This window comes from Lolium rigidum, chromosome 7 (assembly GCF_022539505.1).
Source record: "Lolium rigidum isolate FL_2022 chromosome 7, APGP_CSIRO_Lrig_0.1, whole genome shotgun sequence".
In the NCBI taxonomy this organism is placed as follows: Eukaryota; Viridiplantae; Streptophyta; class Magnoliopsida; order Poales; family Poaceae; genus Lolium; species Lolium rigidum.
In genome coordinates this window covers 120633133-120640675 of record NC_061514.1, presented here as the reverse complement: position 1 = coordinate 120640675, position 7543 = coordinate 120633133, and positions in this window count along the sequence as shown.

Below are 7543 nucleotides of genomic sequence, written 5' to 3'. Positions count from 1 at the left end.
GCCGCCACGTGTTGAGGGAGCCCTGGCGCCCTTCTGACTCCGCCTCTTCGCCTATTTAACCCCTCGTGACCTAAAAACACGATACCGATTGACGAAACTCCAGAAAGACTTCAGGGACGCCGCCGCCATCGCGAAACTCCAATTCGGGGGACATAACTCTCTGTTCCGGCACCCTGCCGGGACGGGGAATTGCCCCCGGAGTCATCTCCATCGACTCCATCGCCATCTTCATCGCCATCGCTGTCTCCCATGATGAGGAGGGAGTAGTTCTCCCCGAGGCTGAGGGCTCTACCGGTAGCTATGTGGTTAATCTCTCTCTCATGTACCTCAATACAATGATCTCATGAATTGCCTTGCATGATTGAGATCCATATGATGAGCTTTGTATCACTATTAATCTATGTGCTACTGTAGTGATGTTATTAAAGTAGTCTATTCCTCCTTCATGATGTAACGGTGACAGTGTGTGCATCATGTAGTACTTGGTGTAGGTTATAATTTTAATCTCTTGTAGATTATGGAGTTGATTATTACTACGATAGTATTGATGTGATCTATTCCCCCTTTCATAGTGTAATGGCGACAGTGTGTATGCTATGTTAGTACTCGGTCTAAATTGCAAAGATCTATTATGCTCTAAAGGTTACTTAAATATGAATGCCGAATGTTGTGGCGCTTGTTTACTCCGGCTTGAGGGAGCTCTTGTAGCCCTACACAATGAATGGTGTTTGTTATCAAACAAGAGAGTGTATGTAGCACACGTGAGGAGAAGTTATTTATTTGTTATGTGATCAATGTTGAGAGTGTCCACTAGTGAAAGTAGGATCCCTAGGCCTTGTTTCCAAATACTGCAAACATCGCTTGTTTACTGTTTTACTGCATCTTTACTTCCTGCAATATTACCACCATCTATATCACCTGTGTTTTACTATCTCTTCACCGAACTAGTGCACCTATACATCTGACAAGTGTATTAGGTGTGTTGGGGACACAAGAGACTTCTTGTATCTTAATTGCAGGGTTGCTTGAGAGGACTATCTTTGACCTCTACCTCCCTGAGTTCGATAAACCTTGGGTGATTCACTTAAGGGAAACTTGCTGCTGTTCTACAAACCTCTCGCTCTTGGAGGCCCAACACTCGTCTACAAGAATAGAAGCACACGTAGACATCAAGCTATTTTCTGGCGCCGTTGCCGGGGAGGTAAGGTAAAAGGTATTCACATCCTCCGACTACTAAGCTATTTCCTAGCACTGTTGCCGGTGTGTGAGTGCTCGAAGTTATCTCCTTTAGATTCTGCAATTTTATCTTTTTGTCTCTTGTTTTTATTTTCACTAGTTAGGCTTAATGGAAAACAACAAAAAAATTAGAGATCTTTATAGTATTTATCTTGAATTAGGACATGATGTGTTTGAAGAGAAAATTAAAAAACCCATGGAAGTTTGTTTGCAAAATAGTTGTAGCAATGTTATTAGCATGAACTCTTTGAACACTATTATTGCTAATGCTATGGAAGAATTTAAGCTTGGGGAAGCTGGTTTTGATGAGCATGATATTTTTAGTCCCCCAAGCATGGAGGAGAATTTACTTTGATGATACTTTGCCTCCCATTTAGTATGATTGCAATGATGAATATGATATTTTCAGTCCACCTACTATTGAGGAGAAAATTAATTATGATTACAATATGCCTCCTATATATGATGATTATGGTGATGAGAATAATAATGATAGCTATCTTATTGAATTTGCTCCCACTACAACTAATAAAATTGATTATGCTTATGTGGAGAGTAATAATTTTATGCATGTGGCTCATGACAAGAATGTTTTATGTGATAGTTACTTTGTTGAGTTTGTTCATGATGCTACTGAAAGTTATTATGAGAGAGGGAAACATGGTTATATGCATCTTAATAATATTAAGTTTCCCCTCTTTATGTTGAGAATCTTGAAATTGCGCTTGTGTTGCTTTTCTATGCTTGCCACTTTGTTCTTCATGAATTTATTTGTGTACAAGATTCCTTTTCATAGGAAGTGGGTTAGGATTAAATGTGTTTTGAATTTGCTTCTTGATGCTCCTTTTGCTTCAACTCTTATTTCTCGTGAGAGCATCATTAAAATTACTGAGCCCATCTTAATGGCTATAAAGAAAGTACTTCTTGGGAGATAACCCATGTGTTTATTTTGCTACTGTTTTGTTGAGTCTTGGAAGTTGTTACTACTGTAGCAACCTATCCTTATCATGTTTTTGTGCCAAGTAAAGTCTCTATGGTAAAGTTGATACTAGATTTGGATTGCTGCGCAGAAACAGATTTGTTGTCTGCCACGAATTTGCGTAGATCTCTCTGTAGAAAAATCAAAAAAAATCTGCCAATTTACGTGCGTGATCCTCAGATATGTACGCAACTTTCATTAGTTTTGAGTTTTTCCGTTTGAGCAAGTTAAGTGCCTCTGAAAAATTCGTTTTTACTTGACTCGTTCTGTTTTGACAGATTCTGCCTTTTATTTCGCATTGCCTCTTTTGATATGTTGAATGGATTTCTTTGTTCCATTAACTTTCAGTAGCTTTGTGCAATGTCCAGAAGTGTTAAGAATGATTATGTCACCTCTGAATATATGAATTTTTGATTATGCACTAACCCTCTAATGAGTTTTCTTTAAGTTTGGTGTGGAGGAAGTTTTCAAGGGTCAAGAGAAGAGGATGATATAATGTGATCAAGAAGAGTGAAAAGTCTAAGCTTGGGGATGCCCCGTGGTTCATCCCTGCATATTTTAACAAGACTCAAGCATCTAAGCTTGGGGATGCCCAAGGCATCCCCTTCTTTATCGACAACTTATCAGGTCACTTCTAGTGAAAGTATATTTTTATTCCATCACATTTTATGTACTTTACTTGGAGCGTCTGTGTGCTTTTATTTTCGTTTTGTTATTTTCATTCTCTGAATAAATTCATGCTCATGTGGGAGAGAGACACGCTCCGCTTTTTCATACGAACACTAGTGTTCTTCATTCTTACTTTTAATGTTCAAGGGCGAAAGTTGATCGCTTCACTTGTTGCTATTTGGTTGGAATCAGAAAATGCTTCATATGGTTTGGAATAACTTGAAACTTGGCAATTGTTTTGAGCTCTCATAGATCATGTTTAAGCTCTTGCATCATCTAGTTTAAATCTATTAATGGAGAACTACCATAGAGCTTGTTGAAATTTGGTTTGCATGATTGGTCTCTCTAAGTCTAGATATTTTCTAGTAAAGTGTTTGAACAACAAGGAAGACAGCGTAGAGCCTTATAATGCTTGCAATATGTTTTTGTGTAAGTTTTGCTGTACCTGTTCATACTTGTGTTTGCTTCAAACAACCTTGCTAGCCAAAGCATTGTACTGAGAGGAAATGCTTCTCGTGCATCCAAATACCTTGAGCCAAAACCCATGCCATTTGTGTCCACCATATCTACCTACTATGTGGTATTTTTCTGCCATTCCAAAGTAAATTACTTGAGTGCTAACTTTAAAATTTCATTCCTTTGTCTTTGCAATATATAGCTCATGGGAAAATAGCTTAAAAACTATTGTGGTGATGAATATGTAGTTATGTGTCTTATTTCTTATAAGTTGCTTGTTGAGCGGTAACCATGTTTCTGGGACGCCATCAACTTTTTACCTTTGTTGGATATCATGTGAGATGCTATGCATGTTCGTCTTGTCCGAAGTAAGGGTGATGTCATGATCAAATGGTTTGAGTATGCATATGTTAGAGAAGAACATTGGGCCGCTAACCAAAGCCATGTATCATGGTGGAAGTTTTCAGTTTGGACATACATCCTCAATCTCTTATGAGAATATTATCTGTTGTTGAATGCTTAAGCATTAAAAGAGGAGTCCATTATCTGTTGTATATGTTGTCCCGGTATGGATGTATTAAGTTGAAATCTATTAAAAACGAGAAATCAAATGCAATTGATCTCCTTGGACCTTTGTACAGGCGGCATAGAGGTACCCCTTTGTGACACTTGGTTGAAACATATGTTATGCAATGATAATCCATGTAATCCAAGCTAATTAGGACAAGGTGCGGGAACTATTGGTATTCTATGCATGAGGCTTGCAACTTGTAGGAAGTATTATGCATAACACATATGAATTATTAATACCGTTGACAAAATTGTTTCTATGTTTTCAAAATAAAAGCTCTAGCACAAAAATAGCAATCCATGCTTCCCTCTGCGAAGGGCCATTCTTTTACTTTATGTTGAGTCAGTTTACCTACTTCTTTCTATCTTAGAAGCAAACACTTGTGTCAACTGTGTTCAATGATTCTTACATGATTACTTATTGCACTTCTTATATTACTCTATGTTGACAATTATCCATGAGATATACATGTTACAAGTTGAAAGCAATCGCTTAAACTTAATCATCCTTTGTGTTGCTTCAATGCCTTCTACTTTGAATTTATTGCTTTATGAGTTAGCTCTTATGCAAGTCTTATTGATACTTGTCTTGAAAGTACTATTCATGAAAAGTTTTGCTATATGATTCATTTGTTTAGTCATTATCTCTTTGTTAGCAATCTTTTGCTTCGAATCACTTCATTCATCTCATATGCTTTACAATAATGTTGATTAAGATTATGATGGTAGCATGTCACTTCAGAAATTATTGTTTTTATCGTTTACCTACTCGAGGGCGAGTAGGAACTAAGCTTGGAGATGCTTGATACGTCTCCAACGTATCTATAATTTCTGATGTTCCATGCTAGTTTTATGACAATACCTACATGTTTTGTTCACACTTTATATCGTTTTTGTGCATTTTCCGGAACTAACCTATTAACAAGATGCCACAGTGCCAGTTCCTGTTTTCTGCTGTTTTTGGTTCCAAAAAGGTTGTTCGGGCAAAATTCTCGGAATTCGATGAAACAAAGACCAAACACCTTATTTTCCCCGGAATGTTCCAGAACACCGAAGGAGAGCCGGAGGGGGGCCAAGGGGGACCCACACCATAGGGGGGCGCGGGTCCCACCTTGGCCGCGGCCCACGTGGTGAGGGAGCCCTGGCGCCCTTCCGACTCCGCCTCTTCGCCTATTTAACCCCTCGTGACCTAAAAACACGATACCGATTGACGAAACTCCAGAAAGACTCCAGGGACGCCGCCGCCATCGCGAAACTCCAATTCGGGGGACAGAAGTCTCTGTTCCGTCACCCTGCCGGGACGGGGAATTGCCCCCGGAGTCATCTCCATCGACTCCATCGCCATCTTCATCGCCATCGCTGTCTCCCATGATGAGGAGGGAGTAGTTCTCCCCCAAGGCTGAGGGCTCTACTGGTAGCTGTGTGGTTAATCTCTCTCTCATGTACCTCAATACAATGATCTCATGAATTGCCTTGCATGATTGAGATCCATATGATGAGCTTTGTATCACTATTAATCTATGTGCTACTCTAGTGATGTTATTAAAGTTGTCTATTCCTCCTTCATGATGTAACGGTGACAGTGTGTGCATCATGTAGTACTTGGTGTAGGTTATGATTGTAATCTCTTGTAGATTATGGAGTTGATTATTACTACGATAGTATTGATGTGATCTATTCCCCCTTTCATAGTGTAATGGTGACGAGTGTGTATGCTATGTTAGTACTCGGTCTAAATTGCAAAGATCTATTATGCTCTAAAGGTTACTTAAATATGAATGCCGAATGTTGTGGCGCTTGTTTACTCCGGCTTGAGGGAGCTCTTGTAGCCCTACACAATGAATGGTGTTTGTTATCAAACAAGAGAGTGTATGTAGCACAAGTGAGGAGAAGTTATTTATTTGTATGTGATCAATGTTGAGAGTGTCCACTAGTGAAAGTAGGATCCCTAGGCCTTGTTTCCAAATACTGCAAACATCGCGTGTTTACTATTTTACTGCATCTTTACTTCCTGCAATATTACCACCATCTGTACCACCTGTGTTTTACTATCTCTTCGCCGAACTAGTGCACCTATACATCTGACAAGTGTATTAGGTGTGTTGGGGACACAAGAGACTTCTTGTATCTTAATTGCAGGGTTGCTTGAGAGGACTATCTTTGACCTCTACCTCCCCGAGTTCGATAAACCTTGGGTGATTCACTTAAGGGAAACTTGCTGCTGTTCTACAAACCTCTGCTCTTGGAGGCCCAACACTGTCTACAAGAATAGAAGCACACGTAGACATCAGCAGCTCATGAGATCATTGTATTGAAGTACATGAGAGAGAGAGATTAACCACATAGCTACCGGTAGAGCCCTTAGCCTCGAGGGAGAACTACTCCCTCCTCATCATGGGAGACAGCAACAGCGATGAAGATGGTGGTGGTGTCGATGGAGATGGATTCCGGGGGCAATTCCCCATCCCGGCGGCGTGCCGGAACAGAGACTTGTGTCCCCCGAACTTGACTTCGCGATTGCGGCGGCTGCGTAACTTTTCTCGTCCCGTGGCTTATCTTTTTAGGGTTTTCGAGGCAGAGAGATTATATAGGCGAAGAGGCGGCCTCGGAGGAGCCAGGGGGTGGCCCCCCCATAGGTTGGCGCGCCCAGGGTCCAGGCCGCGCCGCCCTATGGGGTGGGCCCCCCAGGGCTCCCCTCTGGTCCCTCTCTGGCTCTCTGGAAGCTTCGTGGAAAAATAAGATCTTGGGTGTTGATTTCGTCCAATTCCGAAAATATTTCCTTTGTAGGATTTCTGAAACCAAAAACAACAGAAAATAGGAACTGGCGCTTCGGCATCTTGTTAATAGGTTAGTTCCGGAAAATGCATCAAAACGATATAAAGTGTGAACAAAACATTTAGGTATTGTCATAAAACTAGCATGGAACATCAGAAATTATAGATACGTTGGAGACGTATCAGCAGCCCATGTATGACTCGTGGTAAAAATAGCCTAACTGTGCTAAGATTCACCTTTTGACGTAGGAAACCTAATGGAGAACAAGCGCTTCCAGGCAAAGACGAGTCTAGATGAACAGATAGGACACGAAGAACAGGACAAACTGAGCAAGGAGCTGCCCTTGGCCTCCTCCCGGGAGCGTCCCATGGAGAAAGGCTAAGGACCAAGAAGCAGGGCAACCAGGCCAAGGCGTGGCTCGGACCGCCCCGGGAAGTGCTCAGGAGCCTCCTCTCCTTGGCCAGGCGAGGCCAAGGAGTAGGGGACAGTTGGGCTCAATAAGACAAGTCAAGACTTGCCTGGGTAACAGGCAAGGCGCCCGCACCCCTGCGCGCCATCATGGCAGACCGACAGAGGCCTGCGCCGCGGGAAGGAGTGACAGTTGTCACGCCATTGTCACAAACATCAGCACACCGCCCGTGGCTATCCATTGGCCACGCGCACCACTGATGCGCGTAAATGTACACGTCCGTTGGGAACCCCAAGAGGAAGGTATGATGCGCACAGTGGCAAGTTTTCCCTCAGAAAGAAACCAAGGTTTAATCGAACCAGGAGGAGCCAAGAAGCACGTTGAAGGTTGATGGTGGCGAAATGAGATGCGGCGCAACACCGGGGATTCCGGCGCCAACGTGGAACCCG